Source organism: Canis lupus, chromosome 12 (assembly GCF_048164855.1).
Source record: "Canis lupus baileyi chromosome 12, mCanLup2.hap1, whole genome shotgun sequence".
Classification (NCBI taxonomy): domain Eukaryota; kingdom Metazoa; phylum Chordata; class Mammalia; order Carnivora; family Canidae; genus Canis; species Canis lupus.
This window is the reverse complement of record NC_132849.1, coordinates 2,686,396-2,709,374: the sequence shown is the minus strand read 5'-3', so window position 1 is coordinate 2,709,374 and position 22,979 is coordinate 2,686,396. Positions and strand designations below refer to the sequence as shown.

The 22,979-nt window shown below is 39.7% G+C and overlaps 1 protein-coding gene, 1 long non-coding RNA gene and 1 pseudogene across 6 annotated transcripts in view; 1 reads left to right on the top strand and 2 right to left on the bottom strand.

Moving 5' to 3' along the window:
* The window catches only part of LOC140600616 (uncharacterized), a 487,558-nt gene that overhangs the window by 361,106 nt on the left and 103,473 nt on the right, over positions 1-22,979 (top strand). The gene's annotated exons all lie outside the window — the stretch shown is intronic.
* MAGI3 (membrane associated guanylate kinase, WW and PDZ domain containing 3) overlaps positions 1-22,979 on the bottom strand; it is a 236,323-nt gene that overhangs the window by 200,651 nt on the left and 12,693 nt on the right. The window lies entirely within an intron of this gene.
* Positions 425-22,005, bottom strand: LOC140601852 (cytochrome b5 pseudogene; annotated as a pseudogene).

Here is a 22,979-nt window from a genome sequence, read left to right as displayed (position 1 = left end):
CGTGTGTCAAACATGAAGTCTCAAAGGAACTTCTAAAGATACACAAAACTGAATGAAAATGAACGTACAGCATACCAAAATATATGGGAGGGAGCTAAAACATGCGGACAAGGATTGTATAGCACTAAATATTTATATAAGAAAAGGTCTCAAATAGTCTAAGTTATTACCTCAAGAAACCAGAAAAAAAAAAAAAACACAAAGCAATCAGAAAGAAGGAAATAAAAATAAAAGCAAAATCAGTGATAGTGGGAGAGGCCTATAAAGAAAATTAAACAAAAGCTGTTTTTTTGAAAATATATCTTTTTTTTTTTTTGTATTTTAAAAGCCAGATATATTTTTAAAATATCACGTCTATAATAAGTAAATTATGTAGTGATGGAACATCAGAAAAAGTTGATGAACAAAAGGCACATTCTAAGAGTTCAGGAGTAGAAAGAACAGAAGAGTTCTCTTTTGGTTTGATTCAAAATAGGAGAAAGGGAAACTGGTGTATTAAAATTATGTTTTGGGTGAAAGTTTCTGTCAGTTGAAGCAGTTAACATTGGCTTCTTTCTCTCCGGCCCAAAGCAGTCTTTTCTTTCATTGGCTTCTGAGAACGTGTTTAATCTTCCGCTGTGTAGAAGTGAGACATCAGGGCTACCACCAGTGCTGAGATGGCTGGGATCACCCAGTTGGTCCACCAGCTGGAATTAGAATCAACAGTAGTAATGAGAGTTTCCGAAGGCTTGTTTATCTTCGCTCTGTCATCCGGATGAAGTTCCCCAATGATGAATGTTTTGGACAATTCTCTGGCATCTGTAGAGTGCCCCACGTCCTCGAAATTTTCAGTAGCATCCCCTCCAGCTTGTTCCCTTAATACTTCTTCCCCACCAGGATGCTCCTCCAAAAACTTGGTCAAATCGTACACCTTGTGGTGCAAGATCAACCAGGTGCTCTTGCTGTGGTTGTGCTTCTGGATCTCTTCCAGGGTGTAGTACTTGATGGTCTGGTCCGACTGCTCGGCCACTGCGGAAGGCGGCGGGCCTCAGGCCGTGCAGACAGCAGCCGGGCCGAGCTGAGCGCACCCGGGACATTCCCCGCACCCCAGCCCCGAGCGGACCAAAATATATCATTAAAATCAGTTAACCTCTATCTACAAAGACTAATAAAAAGAGAGCAGACACAAATCAACAATATCAGGAATGAAACAGTAGATATCACTACAGATCCTGAAGCCATTACAGCATAATAAGTAGGGGCGCCTGGGTACAGTTGGTTAAGCGCCTGACTTCTTGGTTTTGGCTCAGGTCAAGATCCCATGGGTCATGGGATCAAGCCCAGCATTGGGCTCTGTGCTAAGTCGGGAATCTGCTTGGAGATTCTCTCCTTCTGCCTCTCCCCTCACTCATGCACTCTCACTCTCTTTCTAAAATAAATAAATCAATCTTTAAAAAACACACACTCTCTCTCTAAAATAAATATATCAATCTTTAAAAAATTTTTTGGAAAAAAGATAAGTAAATATTAGCAAATTTACTTTATACTTATAGATTCAATAATTTAGAAGAAAATGGTAATTCCTCAAAAACCCCTGAACTAAGATGAAACAGATAATCTGAATAATTCTACAAACATTAAGGAAATTAAATTTGTAACTTAAAAACTAAAAAGAGAAATCCCCAGGCTTAGAAGATCTCACCAGAGACTTTTATTAAACATTTAAGGAAAAATTAACATCAATTTTATATAACCTGTGAACCTCTTCTAGAAAACAGAAGGGGGGGAACAGTTCTCAAGTCATTCTGTGAGGCCAAAGCTACCTTTTCATTTATGTGTACACTAAAACCCGTGCATGAATGTTCATACTATCACCATATGCAACAACTTGGACGAATATCCAGGAAATCATACTGAATGAAAAAAGCCAATCCCCAAAAGTTACATATTGCATGACCACAATTTATGAAATGATAAAATTGTAGAAGTGGAAAACAAACAGTAGTTGTTGGGGTTAGGAAGAGAGAAGGAGGGAAGGGGATGAGTGTGGTTACAAGTGACAGCTGGAAGGAAGGAATGGTCATATGGCTTGTCTATGATGGTAGATACACAAACCTACAGAAATGATAAAACTGTATAGAACAAAATACACACACACACACACAAAAGTACTAGTAAAACTGTACTAGTTTTACTGTACACACAAAAGTACTAGTAAAACTGGGTAAGACTGATGGATTGTATTAGTGTTAATATCCTGGTTGTAATACTGCACTATAGTCTGTACAAGACGCTACCACTGGAGAAAGTTGGGGAAAAGGTACATGGGATCTCTATTATTTTTTATGACGATATGTGGATTTACAGTCACATCAACAAAAATGTCAAGTAAACAAAAAACAGTAATTGCTATCTAAGTTCACTCCTTACAGACAGTCAAAAAGGTAAAGACAGAGCTGGGAAGAGCAGGTTTTATCTATAGCTATAAAGTCAGCTTACACTAATGGTAAGAAGGAAATTTTCAAAACAACATGACTTCTATGGAAGCACACATTCCAGCATCCAGGTCACCAAATCCTATTATCAGACGATGAGAAGGCAAAGCCAAAGCCAAACACACATAGGTTAAAAAAAAAAAAAAAAAAAAGCCAAAGTACTTCTAGACCACAGAATACAAGGACAAAACAAGAGTAGACCAGCAATAAGAACTGAACTGTAATAAGAAAATAAGAAAAGAACTGTAAGTTATGACGGAGTCATAGCCCCTTATATCTGGTTTATCACATGCAGATGTCCACTTTGGCTTTCCTTCCTAAAATAATCAGAACTCTGTGAGACTTATTTAATCACAGCAACTATTGACACCCATTATTATAATAGCAGTATGCAGTTCCCTCTGTCATTTAAGGTTGGTTACTTCCTACAAGGCTGTGGATAAACCAAAAAGCCTAGTCTGTTAAGAATTGTCTGTTATATTAAGAGTGATATCCAAATGCCTGGTACAACCTTGACACATAACATTTATTAAAAAACAGAAATGAGAGAGAGAATAATTTGTCAATGAATTAATAAAAGCCAGTGGGCTCTTGTCAATAAAAAGATATATTCATGGTAATTTTACATGCAGCTGCTAAGGGTCCCTGAAGATCCTATAGCCCACATTTTATGACACCTTGGCTTAGAGAAGCATAATCCAGCAACTTAAGTCATTTACCTCTTTAAAGAAGAGGGTCAGATAGGACAACTTCTCAAAGCCCTCTCCCTCCAATGGTATCATTAAATGATTCATACCCTGGTCAAACCCCTGATGGCATTACCTCTCTTTGACTGTCAAATAAATGGCACAGATTTTTAACTGAACATTTATGTAACAGAATCCTTAAACATATTTACCATCGGGGAGATAGGTCTGAAATATAAGTTGGAAGCTAAAGAAAAAATGAACTCTTTTGTGAATTGTCAGTAAAGTCAAAAGATCATTAAGTTGAAAAGAGGAAGCACAGTAGGCCTCAGGGGGAGAAAAAGGTCAATACCATGATGCTGCACTATGTCAATCTGGTTAGAAAATATGCTCAATTTAGCTCAGTTTTGGCAAAAATACATCTCAAAGCAAATGCTATCCTCTCAAAAAAAAAAAGTTTTAATCTAGAAAACTCATTAAAAATGTATGGAGGAAATTAATTTGGTACATAATACATCATGAGATGTCTAAAAGTACCCAAACTTTTTCAGGCCTCCTAAAGCAATCTTTATTGACTATCAGCATAAGAGCCACTCCCCAGTATACAGACCTGAGGCTTGGATTCCCTGAGCTGCAGTGTAGCTTTTTGAGTACACCTGAAAATGAATTACTAATAGAGACTAGATCTTCCCAGAGAAACCATAAAATATTCAACATGGATAAAGTGACTCTATCCTTACTATATTCTCACCTAGTCTTCTTGCTGACCAAATCTTTTCTTCAATTTGGAAAACTGCAGGATGATTCAAACTGCTCTACATATAAACTTTTAGGAATGTCATCTATTACGTTTTTTAAAAGTCTGATTTTTTTTCTTTGCACCTGAATGAAAGAATTGGAATTTTTAAAATAACTGAAAATAGGGGCACATGGGCTCAGTCGCTTAAGCATCCGACTCAGCTCAGGTCTTGATCTCAAGCTTGTGAGTCCATGCCCTGCACTGATTTAAAAATAAGTCAAATTTAAAATGAAATAAAATAAAGTAAATATTTATTTAATCCACAAGAATGTTTACCAAACAGAATTAGGTCACTGTCTTGGCAATGAGTTCCTAAATCTATAGCCCTCGTTTTCAATCTCTTTTTTCAGCCTCTCATTTGCTGCAATGTTGAAAGGATGACAATAAAGCAGGAGACCAATTACTGGAGCCCAAAATGGAATTCCTTAAGGCAGGTGCCATGTTCCATGTCCAGATGCTAATGGACTGGACTGCGTGTGGAGAATCACTCAGTCTCGGGGCTACCAAGGGTCCAAGGCTTGCCTCGCTCAAAGCCGAGATTCTTCTGCAGCAATTCCAGTAAGAGGTTCTTCCTCCTCTATTCAACCCTGCCAGCATCTGGGACATGCTGCTGCTTTCTGAGACTGCCCACTCCATTCTCACAGCTCTGGCTGTTAGAAAGTTCTCTTATAGTGGGTACAAATCTGTCTCTGCAATTTCCACCCACGAGTTCTAATTCTATCCCTTGGGACCACACAGAAAAAGCCCAATCCTTCTCCACATGTCAGCCCTTCAAATATTTGAAGGGAGTGATCAAGTGTCCCATGATATATATCACCATGATATACATCATGGTAGGCTGAATACATCCTAATCCTCAGGATCTCTGAGAATATCATCTTCTATGGCAAAAGGGACTTTGCAGATTCGATATATTAAAGATTGTGAGAAAAAATTTAAAAAAATAAATAAATAAAGATTGTGAGTTAGAGAGGTTAGCCTGGATTATCCAGGTAGGCCCAATATAACCACAAAGGTCCTTATAATACGAAAATAAAAGGGCCAGAGTGAGAGAATAAGACTTGAACAAGGAGGTAGAGGCTGGATGATGCTCCCTGAAGATGAAGGAAGGGGCCATAAGCCCAGGAATGCAGGCAGCATCTGGATGCTGAAAAAGGCAAGAAATTAGATTCTTTCCTAGAGCGTACAGAAGGAATGTAGCCATGCAGATCCATTTAGGCTTCTGACCTCTGGAACTGCATGGTAATAAATCCATGCTCATTTATGCCATTAAATTTACGGTGATCTATTGCAGCAGCAATAGGAAATGAGTAGACTCATTATCTTTCCAAACTGAAAGATTTCGTCAAGTACTCTTTAAATGCACACAGTTTCAAGTCTCACCCTTTGAGATACTCCCAATCTTTCTTTTGTCTGAAACCCATGTGTTTCCTTCATCCTATCCTTGTAACCTCTTCTCCCAAAATAGCTTTAAACTTTCCCTCCAGCAATGATGTCCAAAGCCCTATCCACTTGGTCCACTGGCCCTTACCAAGTACATTCTCAGAATCACTGCTCAATAAACAAGTTTTAAGTTGAAATGAAACAACTGTTCAGAAATCCCAACAGTTCCGATCTCCTACAAGATTAAAAGGCCTTATTCTTCCTCTTCTCCAAACCGAGTATAATAATTTTAGAATCCTCAATTTCTTTTCCATCTATAAGGATTTAAGGCATTACACAGAGGACTTCTCAACTGAGACTTCTAGTTATATGACTTCTTGTTTAATAAAACCACCGTGGAGCCTAAAGATAAAAGTAAAAGTTCCCTATATTATGCATATGACTGATGTTTCCTAATACTGAGTCCTCTAAACTCTACATTTATTTTTAATTATCATGCAAACTGTAGAATTTATCACAAAAATCAATTACACAAAAGTATAGTGTTAGTTAAGCCAAATGTTTTTACAAAATATTTAAATGCTTATATAATAGCTTTATCTGCCAACATTAATTTCTTCCAGCATAATAATGATACAGCAAAAAATAATAATAGTAAGTGAACTGTTTGACAAATACTGTAATAAGCATCGTACCAATAGTAAAACTCACTTTATAATCTTAAAGCTTGTCCTACTGCATTCTATTCATAGATGTTAAAGTTTAGTGCACTCTGATCATTATATTTCAGAATTGTATTGGATATTAAATCATTCACCATAATACTTTCTCACTAAGCTTCTGTGCAGAAGGGCAAACAGGTCTCTACTTAATTCTAATCAAATATATGTTTACTGAAAATCCCTCAGCCCAAGCCCTACATTAGGATAGTGGGAAATTCAAATATGTAGAAGACATGGTCCCCAGCTTCAAGAAGATAGCATATTTATCAATAAAAGGAGGAAAAGAGAAATAAATACTAGGCAAGAGAACAAATGGGCAGCATAGACAGTGAGGGTCATAAAAGAGTTCCAAAGAGAGTGCTCTATGGACTAAAAGGATCAAAGAAGTTGAAAGTAGGATGTGACCTAGAGAGAACTCAGAGAGAAATGGCAAAGAACATACCACACTAGTGAAACTGTACACATAAAGACAAGGTGGCAAAAGACATACTCAAAGAACAGAAGGCAACCAAATTGGACACTGTGGAGAATTTTATGTCAGGAAGTAGAAAAAGATGGCACAAAAAGTGGGTTGACAACAAATTACAAAGCCAAATAAGTCACCCATCAGAGTGCATTACATGCATCTGACATTCAAACTTTCTAAAGAAAGGTCTTGAATGCTAGACAAATGAGCTTGTATCTTCTCTGGTAAGTAACAGGGAACCAATGAGGCTTCTGGGTAAGAGAATGACTTACATAAAATTAAATTAACAGTAGTTTACAAGATAAAAGGGAAAAGCAAAAAACTAAAATCAAAGAGCCCCAGATTTGAGGTAAGAAAACCCCAATAAGAAAGCAGATATGAAAATAGATGAGAATATAAACAAGTATTATGAAGAAAGAACTCACAAAACTTGGCACTATTTTTTTTTCTTTTTTCAGGACAGGGGTTTCAAGAGTCTAATATTATTCTAAAGTATTTAAGTCCAGATGAGACGGAAAATGCATTTGGAAACTGTTTAGCAAGTATCTAGTATGCCGGTCACAGTCACGGAGCAAGGTGGTAGGGATAAAATAATGGCCATGACAATGAACTACATCAGCAAGGCCTAAAGACTACCAGGGCACTGAAGAGTAACTATTGTTACTAACAGTGTGACAAACACTATGGATAAGTAAAGTAAAGCACATACGACAAGTACATAACCTCAAAACTGAGAGCAGGAGAGGAAACTGATTTTAGGAAGGAAATCAAATAACAAAAGAGGTGGAGGAGCAAGAAGCAGAAACATGAAAGGACACATATACATTAGACTCATTCTTAAATTACTCAATTAAGTATAAGCTATCAGAAACCAACGTGTCCCCAATTTAGAAGACTCCAAATATTTACTCCTATAATAATTTGTTTCATTGAAACCCCAAATTTTTATTTTGATGAAGCATATTTCAAGGTAAAATTACATGCTCAAAAGATTACCTACCCAAAAAGGGGCACTAGAGAATTTTATGGGTCATGAAAATATTCTGAATTTTGATTGTGATGGTGATTACATGACCATTCATTCATCAAAGCCAACAGAAGTATATCTAAAAAAAAGGGTGAATTTTACTTTGGGTAAATTATATCTTAATAAATCTGACCCCCAAATCACCAATGATTTACTTGCTGAATTCAGTAGTGATTATTAAAGGTGATTGAATAGTTATTTAATGTTTTATTAGAAACAAAGTATATGCCACTATCACTTTACTATTTATAGTACTGTATATGCATAGGCTATGAACACATACATCTTAATAAATTTGTGATTTTATCATTTTTATTTAAATGGTACTCCCCGTATTTCATCCTAAATTTGAGAAACAAGTCTGAATACTCTGACTCAGCATCTAACCTGAGGTCCCCACTCATATCCTATCATCCTCCTAACAAACTTAAAATCTAAGTCATATTCCTCCTTAAACCAGCTGTCTTCAAACTCTCCTTTCTTCTGTGTCTCAAGATCTGTCACCATTGATACCTGGTATCTCTTCCTTACCACAGTATCCAGTTCTACCTATCTGGGAAATAGGACTCTTCCTTTAAAGGTGTCCACACTCATCTCTACCTCCTCTAGTCTGTCCTACATACCAGTGCCAGATGAAGCATATATTCTTTTATTAATTATATAAACTCAAAACAGCTCAAAAACAGTTGGCTATTCTCACTGACTTTAGGATAAAATGCAAATGTCTCTCATTAGCTTTCAAATCCTCCATAACCTGACCTCTGGATACAACTCTATCCAGAAAATATACAATAAAATGATTTAAAAATTATTAGAAAGGCAAGATACTGGGAGAGGGGGTAAAGAGGTAACATACCAGAAGTTTTAAAAGAAGTATAGGCATATTCTGGAGGAGGTTGGAAAAGCAGTCTAGGTCTACACTTTTTTTTTTAAAGATTTTATTTATTTATTCATGAGAGAACAGAGAGAGAGAGAGGCAGGGACACAGGCAGAGGGAGAAGCAGGCTCCATATAGGGAGCCCAACGTGGGACTCGATCCCGGGACTCCAGGATCACGCCCTGGGCTGAAGGCAGGCACTTTAACTGCTGAGCCACCCAGGTGTCCCTAGGTCTACACTTTTAAGACCTGCCTGCTAACCTGATAATTTTAGTAGATAATAAGGGAAATCATGGATTTTTTTTTTAAAGATCTTATTTATTTATTTCAGAGAGATGGAAAGAGAGCATCTGGGGAGGAGCAGAGGGAGAAGACAAGCAGACTCCACACTGAGAGTAGAATCCAACTCCGGGCTTGATCTCAGGACTCTGATATCATGAGCCAAAACCAAGAATCAGACACTTAACCTACTAAGCCACCCAACCGCCCCCATCATGGATGTTTCTGAACACAAGAATGCCGTAACAAAAGTGATGCTCAAGGAAATTACTCTGGGGCTGGAGTACAGGATGTAATGGCAAAGAAGAAATAAAAAATAGAGGCTAAGAAAGATCACAGCCAATGTAAACAGTCTAAACATGAAAAGGACTTGAATGGTGGCAGGAATTTAGGAAACAAGGAGAAACCATCCTTCTCAGCTATTGTTGGTATTCATAACCTCCCCAAAAAAACTAGACAGTGGTGGGGGTCCTATCAGGCACATCTGTTGGGGTGATTGGGCAGGGATGGTTATAAGATTCATCCATATAGTTTGATTAAAATTAACAGAAATTATTCAATCTGGAAAGCAATGGGCCCGGGTAATTCAAACAATAAGAAAGCTACCCAAAAACACAATAGGGAAGGGGATCTGGTATTAAAAATTGCTTGTTTCTAAAAATGCAAAGATTTGCTTCAGATTTTCATTATTTGGTCTATAACACATTCACACAAATACTGTGAAACCTATAATAATAAGGTCATCTTATGAAAATAATACGCCATATTTCACATCACAAATGGAATTAGTGTTGCAAATATGAAAGAAATTCTTAAGTCCTAATTATAGTATCTAGCAGCATATTACACATAAACATCCTTTATTTAAATGTGCTTTTGTAATTTATGTTAACTTGGATTGAAATAAGTTAATTCACAGAACTTATTCTATTCACAGAATAGACAGTCATTCTATTACTATCACCAAATGTAAATATCTATTTTTATTTTTTATTTTTATTTTTATATAGATACTGGATAGAAAATTCATTCTCTAAAAATAATCTTTTCCTCAAGATTCAGGGAGGAAATGAAAGAACAAATCAATTCCCTTCAAAGCAGTTAGAAACTAATTTCTAACAAAATTTATAGCTCATTGACTTCATCAATTTTTCAAGAATCATTGTGAATTAAAAAGACACTTTCAGATACTACTTGAGATTAGATATGGGAAGTGATCTAAGGTGAGAATTCCAAATGTACCAGGACATACATGAAAACCAGCATTTATAAATTAGCCTGACAAAAAATACGAGAGATGCTTAATTATACTATCAGAAGTCATTAAGGAAAATATAAGGTTTAGGGGGAAAAAAGGCCTTTTGTAGTACTAAGAAGGAGACTGTGTACATGTCGATTTAAAAGCCCACTGCTTTCCACTAGATTAAGAGCAATGTGTCCAAACAGTTCAGCTTTATTTTTTTTTTTAATTTTTTTTTTAATTTTTTAAATTTATTTATGATAGTCACACAGAGAGAGAGAGAGAGAGAGAGGCAGAGACATAGGCAGAGGGAGAAGCAGGCTCCATGCACCGGGAGCCCGATGCGGGATTCGATCCCGGTCTCCAGGATCGCGCCCTGGGCCAAAGGCAGGCGCTAAACTGCTGCGCCACCCAGGGATCCCACAGTTCAGCTTTAATACTGAAACGCTGCCACTCAATAAAGAGAAGATTAAGTTTCTGAGAATAGGTTGTATATTAGGGTTTATATATTTGTCAAGGTTGTATTTTTAAATCTTTCAACAATTTATTGACAGCTTACCCCAGGTTTGGTTTTGGTTTTTAATTGACTTAGGGACTCAAAATTTAAGACTGATTCAGTTGTTTAAAATAGAAATATCAAGGGATCCCTGGGTGGTGCAGCGGTTTGGCGCCTGCCTTTGGCCCAGGGCGTGATCCTGGAGACCCGGGATCGAATCCCATGTTGGGCTCCCGGTGCATGGAGCCTGCTTCTCCCTCTGCCTGTGTCTCTGCCTCTCTCTCTCTCTCTCTCTGACTATCGTAAATTAAAAAAAAAAAAAAAAAAAAAAAAAAGGAATATCAGGATGTCTGGGTGGATCAGTGGATCACACCTTTGGCTCAGGGGGTGATCCCAGGGTCCTGGGATTGAGTTCTGCCTTAGGCTCCCTGCATGGAGCCTGCTTCTCCCCCTGCTGTGTCTTTGCCTCTCTCTCTGTATTTCTCATGAATAAATAAATAAAATCTTTTAAAAAAAATTTTTAAAAATGGAAATAATCAACAACTTTGGTTGTAGAGCCAAGATTACTTCTGCTTTACACAAGGTCCATCTGGCTATCTGGAGGAGGGCAGAAACTGGGAAATCAGGAGTTAAGTGTCAGGGATTCAAATTACAGAAGATGTTTACATATAGAGTACAAGGACCATATCTTATATTGATCAAAGCAATTACCCATGGCAAAATTTTGGATAGAAGACAAAATACAACCAATCACCAACAGGTACGCAGCATCTTCACTGGGCCATTTAGCTACCAAGGCAGGGCTAACAGCCCTGTATATCATGATCATTTATCCACATGCCAGTGACTGCTGTGAGGGAAGGGCTTGAGTTTCTCTGCATTGTTCATAATTTAGTAAATAACCCAAAATAAGGGAGGACTTTTAGACCAAAAGAAGAATCTCTTTCGGGCTAAAAGAGCTGACATTTTGGGGCCCCTGGGTGGATCAGTGGATGAGTGTCTCTCTTTGGCTCAAGGCATGGTCCCAGGGTCCTGGATGAGTCCTGCATGAGAAGCATCCAGGGTCCTGGATGAGAAGCAGGTCCTGCAGGGAGCCTGCTTCTCACTTTGCCTGTGTCTCCGCCTCTCTCCGTGTCTCTCATGAATAAATATAATATTAAAACAATAAAATAAATAAATAAAAGATCTGAACATTTGTCTAAAGAAAAAAGTAAACCTCCATAGATAAGAAGACAATACAGTATGATGAAAAGTCAGGTAACAGTTATCAAGTTCCCCAAAAATGTTCCTTTTTTTTTTTTTTTTTTTTTTACCAAGTAATCTCATGTCTAGGAATGTCACAGCTGACAAAGTAGCAAAAGAAAAAGTAATATATATGATTACTTCTGGGTGGTAAATTACTAGCAGCCATTGTTTTATCCTGATTCTTTATGAAACTTCTGAATACAGAACTATGGCAGCGCTGGAGCTCAAATTTATTTTATTTTATTTTATTTTTTTTTTGGAGCTCAAATTTAGGATGAATAACCAAAATCCAAACTCCAGACTTATTTTATAATATAGAGAGGTTTGCCAACCCCATCAAAAAGAAGCGAAGCTTATACTTCAGTCCTTCTGATATAATCTCAAAATACAGGGCACTCCCTCAATTTATTCTGAACAGCAAAACACCATCACAGAAAGCAATCTGGTAAAGACAACAGATGGGGAAAGGTGACCCTCAGGTAACAGAAGTGGAAGTGCCTGAAGAAACGTGATGTGAGGTCAAAAAAGGGGCAACCACACGGACCTGCCTTATACTTTCCAGAGTCGATTAAATTAGGCAGAAGATGTGTAATGGGGCAGTCTGAGGAGAGTCTTTATAGCACTGCTTGAAATTTTGAGTCATATATGACACAAAGGGGAAAATGTCCCTGAGTGGGTTTGGCAGTGATAATTTCTCCCATCAGTTTGGTGTAACTTCGTACAGGTTAATCAGATAACTCTCCCTATCTGTTCTACAGTGGGAAAATGCCAAGTGCTGGAGAGGGCCAACCAAGGAGAGGGTACTGAGCCTAGACAGCCAGGGGCAGTGTCCAGACACAGGGAAATAACAGAAGCAAGTAAAAATGAGGAAGAGATCAGAGAAAACAGTGTGGGGGATGGGGTTTGTACCAAACACTGATTCCACTTTATAATCATACCTACAGGGGATCCCTGGGTGGCTCAGCAGTTTAGCGCCGCCTTCAGCCCAGGGCCTGATCCTGGAGACCCAGGATCGAGTCCCACGTCAGGCTCCCTGCATGGAGCCTGCTTCTCCCTCTGCCTGTGTCTCTGCCCCTCTCTCTCTCTCTCTCTCTCTCTCTGTGTGTCTCTCATGAATAAATAAATAAAAATCTTAAAAAAAAAATAATCATACCTACCTCTACCCTAAGCCCTCTCCTCTCCCCAATACCAGTGACACTGATGTTTAAGTCGTATCCCAGACATCCTATTTGATTTGGACCAAACTGGTACCAATCATGACCAAACTCTCCTTTGTTAATTGTAAAAATTTCAGGAATAATTCATGCACATAAATCAGACATCAAAGAAAAAATTCATAATATGATCATTTTATTCTTTATAAAACCAGGTACAGGGGCACCTGGGCGGTTCAGTGCTTGAGCATCTCAGGTTGTGACCCTGGGGTCCTGGGATTGAGTCCTGCATCAATGGCTCCCTGCAGGAAGCCTGCTTCGTCCTCTGCCTATGTCTCTGCCTCTCTCTCTGTGTCTCTCATGAATTTTAAAATAACTACAACAAAAAAGGTCCATATTCATTTTATGGGAACTATACAAATGATATCACATCTCCTTCCTTTATTCAACTTGGTTTCCAAAACCTAAGTAAAAGAAAAAAAAAAAAAAAAGACATCTAACTTGTTTAATTCAACTAAGTCTGTTGTAGTTGTCATTTTCTGTCTGTGTTATGTTTTTAAGAACAGGTTTTAAAAAGTCAACTCCTGTTGAAACACATATCCCAGGTAAATTTAAATAGTCATCAATTTTGGCTTCCTCTCCTCTCCATATACTTTTTTAATTCTTACTGACAAAAAATTGAATTCCACTTGTCAAATCTGGGAGAGTAAACTGTATGTTCTTCTTGAACTTTTGCACCAAAGCAAAGCGCTTCTCAGTTGCCTTTCTGTCTAGAAAGTGTTTTATTGACTAATGTAAATCTGTACATTTTTCTCAGCATTGGTAATAGACCAATTCTATCACCATAGTCTGCTGGGTAGGGTCTAAGTTACTGAACTAAAGGAGCCATAAAATTAATAATGTATTATGCTAACTACAAAACTATTTAAGTATCCTGGAATTGCAAAGCAGAGAACAATAACTGTAATAGATTAAGTCTAGAACAATCTCTGAAGGAAATAAATTTAGGATGAGATTTTGAAGAAGTACAGCAAACACTTTTGTTTGCCTATAACAGTGTATCCACACTGGGAAATAATGAGAAAATGAGGTTGGGAAGATAAGAGTGGAGAGAGGGTCGCTGGAGGATATTAAATGTTAGAACAGAGGGCAACCACAGCAAGGAAAGAACACAATGCTCTATTGGGTTGATTTCCTTAAAAACCCAAACTATCAGTAGCCAATAAAGAGTGAGAATGTTTTCTACAAGAAAGGACAAAAATAACATCAATCTAAGATACTTAAGTCTGCTTTTAAAGATAAACATGTCTCATATTCTGATACCAACTCAAATCATTATTAACTTCCAAGCTTGATAATGACTTCACTGATAACCTAGCTAGTTAGTTTCATCAGATAGAAACTAAAACAGCATATTTTTCACTCCTCAGAAAATATGGTACTCACATGAAGGAAATAAAAAATCTGTAGCCTATGTCTTTATGCATATAGGGGCTCTGCCACAAAGGCTGAAATTTTACCTAGATTAAATAAACGTCCTTACCTTTTTTGAACTACAGCTTTTATTACATCTTTAAACACACAACAAAAGATGGAGACAGATTTGAGGAAACTGAAACAAAACTCAAAGGCAAAATTCCTTGAAAGGAAATGAATCATTCCCCGTGGTATCTTGGCCTGGTGTGAGGCTTAGTGCATAGTAGGCATGCAGGGAACATTTGCTAATTAAACACAAAGGCTTTGCCAACAGGAGGATTAATGCTTGGAAGAATCCCAAGCTACATTCCTGGACCAAATATCTGAAAATGTCCTCAATTTTACGTTACACTGTATTTTCCAACAAGTCCTAAGTGATAAGTTAACTTTGTAACCCAATCAAATGCAACAGTAGGACCACATCCTTTACATTTTGTCTTTGAAATTTGGGTCCAAGAGATTTTTAGCACATATACCAGTTGGCAGCAAAACTTGTCCAGTTTTCAAAATTCACTTTCATTCTTATTTATATGTTAAAATATAATCAAATTAGAATCTGAGGCTAATGATAACTGGCATGCTAATCCTGGATTCAGAAAATAATTAGCAACGTGACTTTGGGCATATCTCCTCAGTTTTCTCATCTGTAAAATGAAAAACCTAGGTATTTGAAAAACCTTCCTCAAGGAAATGTACTTATGACTGCAGTTTACTTTGAAATGTGTAAAAAACAACTGATAGATGGACACAGGGATAGGTTAATATAGAATAAAGTGGGGGGGTGTAAAAAGTCAAGAAAATAATCTAGATGGTGGATAATATACCTCTCCTCCACGGAAAAAGCTCTTCGCTAGCTCCAATCTCCCATCTTTCCCATTCCTGGAAATGGCACCATCACACACCCATTTGCTCAAAGCCGGGGGGCGGGGGGGGGGGGGGGCCTATTAGTTACCCTGGAGTCTTCCTCTTCCCCGACCTTGCAATCCATCAGCCAATCTGTTAGCAAACCTTTCAAGACCACTCTCAAGTCCATCCACTTGAGTTCAAAGGCCCTCCTCTCATACTGGCCCAAGCTTCCTCCTCCTCCTCCTCTTCCACCACTCCTGCCCCTCCTGAATCACAGACTTTCTGAAATGTGTACCAGATATTCACTTTCCACCTCTAAATTCTCGGGTGGTGCTAAGAACATCAATAAAATCCAGACCCTTACCATGGCTTATAGACCCCTGCTGGCCTCTGCCGACTTGACCTCACTCCTATGGTGGAAGCCACACTGGCCTCTACTGTCCTATGACACATCCAGCTCTTATATTAAGGCCTTTGTACTTAGTAATTCCCTCCACGATGTTTCCTTTCAAAAATGTCACTTGGCAGGTTCCTTCCTTCTGGTCGTTCAACTTGCGGCTTACATGCCCTCCTTAGGGAGGCTTTTTCCCTGACCACCCAATCTAAACAATGTACTATCTCCTCATCCAAATCTCTGCTTTTGAGAGGGGTCAAGTACATCGCTTTTGAACAGACTGCAGTCACACCTCCTAGATTCACGCTCTAGCTCTGTACTTCCCAAAACTGTATGACCACAGGCAAGTTACTTAGCTTCTCTGTGCCTAGATGGTCTCATATGTAAAACAGACAGAACAACTTCACCGGGCCATTGTGAGACTAAATAAATATGAAGGAGAACACTTAAAAGCAATGCCTGGCATATAATAAAAGCTACTGAAGTCTTCTCTACTACTACTATTATTATTACGGCATTAATTTATATTCTCTTCTTTATTTATTACCTACCTCCCCAAATGGAATGCTAACTCCATAAGATACCTTGTTTGCTTTGTTTATGGCCATATCCCCAGTGCCTCCAACATGGTCAGGCACTTAGCAGGTACTCAGTAAATTTCCACTGAATGAAAACATCACTAGCTCCTACTTTTGACTGTGGGACTATTTCATTTGTCCTCAGGAAACATTTACCTACAATGTAGCATTTTTTTCTTTGGCTTCAGAAGTTTTCCAAATTCTCTGAAAACAGACACATAAAGGAAGATCACACAGTGCCCTGCATCTAAACGGTACAGATAAAGACACAAGTAGGGAACATGAGCGAGGAAACCAATGTAAAAATCACCTTCTCCCTGATGCTGTAGTCCTTTAGCCTTAGGGAATTGAGATAGTAATTAGCATTTGTCATCTATCATATTAATTGCTGAAAGAAAAATATGTGATTACCCATAGCCTATTAATCCACAATTTAGTAGGTTACAAAGAAGGGGATCATTTTAAGGCACTGAGAGGTTTCTCTTTTTCTCATACTGAGACGTTTCTTAAGCAGCGTGGATATATTTGCCATTATAAAATATACAGAAGTTAACAAAGTACCTCAAACCAGGTGGCTCAAAACAGTAAGAATCTCTTCTCTCACAGTACTGGAAGCTTGAAGCCCACAGTCCAGGTGTCACCAGGGCCACAAGCTCCCAAAACTCTGGGCTGGGTTGCGCCTCCTCCAGCTTCTAGGGGAGAGCTCTCAGTCTGCCCTGCAGGCGGCAGCTCAGGCCCTTTCAGGCGCCACCTCCTTGATCACGTGGTCACGTGGCACCCACCCCTCACCAACCTGTGTCTCCTAGGAACCCACCGTACTCGAGAGGACTTCGTCTTAACGAATTATGTCCGCGATGCCCCTATTTGCAAAATGCAGTACTGGGGGGGTAGGACTTCAACATGTCTTTTTAGGGCACACAACCTGACCCATAACGTGTATCTAGGTATACGCTGCATTCTTACCTCAAGCTGCCAACTTTTCAGCTCATCGAGATATTACTTTTCTTTAAGGCAGGCACAAGTATATTTCCGAATTCTGATGCTCAATAAGAAGAGCCATATTTATTTCTGGTCCCAATTCTCTAGGATAACTCAAAGTTACCTCCACAGTTGAATTAACAGCTTCATAATGATGGGAAATATAATTACATCAGTGATCTAAAGCAGCAAATAGTCTAAACCTGCTACAAACAAGTGTCATGAATAAAATAATAATGATGATGGGGGGCCCCTCATTTTAAAACAGTTGGCTCAGTCAGTTCAGCATCTGCCTTCGGCTCGGGTCATGATCCTGGAATCCTGGGATAGAGCCCCACGTCAGGGTCAGGGTCAGGGTCAGGCTCCCTGCTCAGGGTAGTCTGCTTCTCCCTCTGCCTCTGCCCCTCCCCCTGCTTGTGCCCTCTGGCTCTCTCTCCATCAAATAAAATCTTTAAAAATTTAATTTAATTTAAAAAGTAAAAGAGTTGGGGAAAACACCCTGATTGTAGCTAACACAATTTATTTTTCAAACCCATGAGATATGCAGTATGATACTTACTTTATAGATGAAGAATCTAAGTAATTTGTCCAAGGTAACAGTCCATAAGTGGTAGAACTGAAATTCCACCACAGATTGACTCCAAACCCACATTTTGAAGTCATACAACTTAACTGTGCTTTGCCAGTTTTATGTAAAATTCCATCAAACCTTACTAAAAGCCATTTAGATTTGGCCAAAAGATGGCCTGGAGGCTGTGATTTCACCTCTATGAACAATAATGAAGACAACCGGTCCTAAAATGTAATGTGTACAGTAAAATTACAGGCACCAAGTGCTGTTTCTCTTTAGTCACATTGTTTTTAAAAACAAATAAAGGACAACAAAAGTGGAGGTGCTCCTGTCATCATCACCCCTCCCCACCACATACACCCAGTGAAAAGATTCCTATAGCAACTTGAGGTGAAAACTGTGGGCAAGAAAGAGACCTGGCCAAGGGGTACGTTAGGACTACACCCCAGTAAGACTGTTCTTTCAGTTACGTTATGAGCAGTAAACTCATGAACAGCCTGGGGAGGCTGCACCATCGCTTAAAGAGAGGGGCTCCACATAGGCACAAAAAAGAAATTCTGACCATACCCTCTCCTCTAATCAGGATCCCAAAGTTAGAAAACAGCCACAGAAGGGCTGTGAGTTTTAAATATCATTTGCATAGATGCTTCTCTAATAGCATCAGTGCCAATGGTGGAGACAAAGTAGTACCTTAGGAGGTGAAAAGTTTGCCAACTGCAGGGAATGAGGCAAATTATACCCATTCCCATCTGGTATTTGGGGGGAATGATAAAATATTCTTTTAAGATTTTATTTGTTTGTTTGTTGGGGAGGGTGCACCAGCAGGGGAGAGAAATGCTACCTGTGCCCCAGGACTCTAGCCTTTGAGGGGAGAGCAGGGGGAGGGGCATAGGGAGAGGGAAAGAATCTCAAGCAGGCTACACTCTATGGAGCTGGAATCCCATGTGCAGCGGGGCTTGATCTCATGACCCTGAGATCATGACCTGAGCCAAAACCAAGAGTCAGACACTTAACCAACTGAGCCACCCAGGTGCCCTAGGGAATGATAAAATATTTCTATATTGTTTACTTAATAAATAGTAAGTTCCTTAATACTGATGAAATTCTCATCTGCATTACATCACTTTAACAGCAGACTAACAGGCCATAATTAGGCAACGTTTTATTCTTTCAATTAGTAAGAAATTATCCTGAGACTATCTATTGGCCTTTCAAAGATCCATTTCCAATCACTTTTTTTTTTAAGATGACTTTTTCAAAGACAGGGTTTGTTTACTACATGCAGTCCAAATTGAACCTCTAAAACAAGGATATCAAATAAAATATTACCTAGAGACCAGGCTTCTGGCATATTTCCAAATCCAGAAATGGAGAAAAAAATATATATATACACAGATGTTCAGGGGGTACAGAGCAGCTCCCGAATATCTAAGCAAGGACAAACATAAAGGAAAACAGAAGACTGCCACCTTAGGTTTACACCTGACCCTCTGACAGATTGGACAATCCACCAGGGGAAGTCAAGGAACCTGGCAATTGGCTGACAGGATCCCTCCAAGGTCAGTTTTTTCTTTGGGAAGCAGAGACACGTGGGAGAAGCAATCAGAGTAAAGAGAAAACAAAAACTGGGGAGATGAGCAGAGAGCTAGCAGCTGATCAAAGGCAGCTGAGGAGGCTGAGGCAGTGAGCTACAGATACTGCTGTGCACCTCAGCAATTCCTAAAGGCACAGGTTGGGGCTACAGGAGGAGAGAAATGCTACCTGTGCCCCAAGACTCTAGCCTTTGAGGCTTAGAGCATCTATACAGTAACAAGCCACTCTATGCACCAGCAACCATAATTGTGCAGTGTTTATACAGGAAAACTGCCACAGAATAAAATGTATATATTTACAGTGGGCATCCCGTAGTAGAGGTTTCAATCTTACTCTAATATAGAATCTACTTGGGGAAGGGATGTGGACCATAAACTATAAGGTACAAATGCCTCGCTCTGGAAATTCCCCCGTTATCACACTGCTCCTGCCCTTCTTGACCTTCATACCTTCATCTCTACCCCAGAAAATCTGAACCCAAAATTTTCCACAGCTTGTCTCCTCTTCATGAGTAAAATAAACTAGATAGATAGATGATAGATAGATAGATAGATAGATAGATAGATAGATAGATAGATAGATAGATGACAGATAGATAGATAAAATATCCTAACATTCCAGACTGTTCTATTAATGATGACACAGAGGGAATTGACAATTTCACATAATTCCAAGAACAGGGAGTAAATTATGGCTGCATCTCCTGGAGGCTAGAGCTGTAGGAAGATTCCAGAATGATTCTGGACCTTGGGAAGAGGAGTTCATGGCCCTTCCTTCCAGTGGTCTGTTAGGAACACCCCTTGGCCTTACGACATGCATCAATTTCTTCTCCCATAATCTTAGTTTGTACATAAGTTTCGCATGGCCTTTTCCAACCTTGACTCCCCACCTCACAATGGGTGGTGTGTTTTGTAAATGCTAACAACTCCCACCATAGTTGTGACAAGTGAAAACAGGGCTGCGAAGATAACCTATTATATAGTATTTCCACTACTCAGATATAACAGATGTAAAGAAACCCAAGGGCATAGATGGTAGTAAAAGGTACTAGAATAATTAGGAAAGGGCATGGAATCAAAACGAAGAAAGAAAGAAAAGGTCAAACTCACAGAAAGAGAGATGAGCGGTGGCTGCCAGGGGCTGGAGTGAGGGGGAAGGGAAGAGATTGGTAATGGGAATAAACTTTCAGTTGTAACATGATTAAGGTCTGAGGACCTAATGTATAACATGGTGACCATAGTTGACAATGCTATATTGCATAACTGACATGTGCTAACTTATGTGTTCTCATCAAAATAAAAAATACCGGAAGATTCCAGAATGTTCTATTAAGGTTGTTATCCCAGAGGAATGTATTATGTATGTCAAATCATCACACTGTATACTTTAAATTTATCACACTTTCATCAACTGTACCTCAGTAAAACTGAAAATAATGACATCATTGACTTTGAGTATTAAGTACCTTTGCTTTTAACATGATTTGCTTATTTGCAATTTCATGCAAGTTAATGTTTTCAAATGGCTGTGCTGGACAACCAACTTGCTCAATTCCTGAACATTTAACCATCAGAGTCAAGAAAGAGTATAGCCAACCCCTGTGCTTCACTGAAAAACCTCTCAGCTGAACTCCCTACCGCTAACTGGACATGCTTTCCTTTTTGTCTTAGTTCAAATCCCCAGGAAAGATTCTTACTGGCCCCATTCCTCTTTCTAAGTCCCAGAAATCACAGGTTGCTGACCAGCCTAGGAATTGGTCGTTTCAGCTGAGATGCCTTCCCTGCCCTGGATGCCTGCGGCTTATAGTGGAGGTTGAGATCAAGTGATAGAAAATACAGAAGTCTCAGCAGCAGGGACAGGAGGTAGGGCAGAAGTAAGCCAGTACCAAGATAAAGATGTTAAGAATCCATCGGCCTTGTGCTCATTCCAACTACAGGCCATTTCAAAAAGATGAGCTCACAGAAATGACAGTGAGTTATCAGGGAAGGGTTACGCTGCATTTAAATACGATCCCTAAGAAGACGAGCGTGCGAGATAGGGTCCGCTGGCACTTAGCATCCACCTACTTATAGCATGCCTTCCTGAAAGGCAGGGATTGGAAAATCAGAAACTGTATTTTCCAGGTTCCTTTACACAGTTAGTATTTGGGGTGAAAATTCAGTTCCACTGTTTAAGATGTAGGACACAAAATATGGAAGGCAGAAGTGGATCGGAGTTCCATCAGCCTGCAGCTTTCAGTGGTCTTTGGTCAGCAAAGAACGTCACAGGATGTCAGAATCCAGTCTCCAGCTGCAACGCTGTTGAGGGACAGTGACAGAAGGCAGTGCCAGCATCTAGTCAGCAGCTCAGAGGCATCAAGAAGGTGGCCCAGCATTGGCCAGATACCACACTGCAGACTTGAAGCAGCTACAATAGCAATAGCAGTGGCTGCTACGGTCCCCTGCGTCACAAGGGCGGTGGGATTTTCTTACCTTAGTTGCAGTGACAGCCTCCTGAGGACTACTATCCTGACAGCTCCCATGGCATGTGGTTCCAAGGTACCCTAGAAGTCACTCTCGGATTCCTGGCCTAGAGCCCAGCTCTCCAGCCCCCTTAAGATTCCCTAAGCAACAGATTCCCTGTATTACATACCTTTCTGTTTCCTGCACTTGACCCCCCACTGATACTACTAGAGTCTCTGGAAGACTGGCTGTAGACATATCTTTTCAGGTCGACACCCATGCTGTTCTTTCACAGGCACACAAATGGCCCGGGCAAGACGGTACCATTCCCATTGGTCACACCTAATGAAAAGAGTCTCCCCAGAACTAACACCCAAACCTCCCCCTTCTTTTTTTTTTTTTTTTTTAAGATTTTATTTATTTATTCATGAGAGACACAGGCAGAGGGAGAAGCAGGCTCCATGCAGGGAGCCCAATGTGGGACTCGATCCCGGGTCTCCAAGATCATGCCCTGGGCTGAAGGCGGCACTAAACCGCTGAGCCACCCGGCTGCCCAAACCTCTCCCTTCTTAAGTGTTGCCTAACGCCAGGGAGTAACTTCTCTGCTGTGGCCAGCTCTCTGTGGCCTGGGACATCGGCTTGTCCCATCCCGAGCAAGAGCACAGCTCCCTGCTCAGCCCTGTTAACCTGCATTACAGCCAGATGAGCTCAAGGACCTGAGCCCAAAGTGCCCTTGACAGTTCCTCTACCACACCCCTGAGCAGTCCCAAGCTCCACAATCCCTCTTCACCCACTGCATCCCCTACTCAGGCGAAGGCGAAAAATAAAAGGAGAGCTGGCTGTAATTTAGACTTGCGCTATCACCCCACCGAGAAGGGTAAGACGAGCAACAGCAGTCTGCCATACAGAGCACCCATTCAGGAGTCTACTGAAAGCACTGCAAAGAATCTTTCGATGGGAGAAATCATTTTCCAAAGCTAAAACAACAAGAACCAATACTTAAGTACAGAGCTGTTATACCAGCTTACAATTCTCTGACTATTTAGATCTAATCATAAGCTACCGCATCACATAAGACTACAAATGTCCTGGAAACCTGTGGCACATAATGATCAACATTCCTCCCTAGGCTCCAACTCCTGGATTACAACTGTTGCCAACAATGCTCACGCATGCTGATGGCCCAGCAGGCTGAGGCCCACCTGTGATACTTAATGGCAAAGCAATGCAGATTTCGTAAAGAGACAGAATATG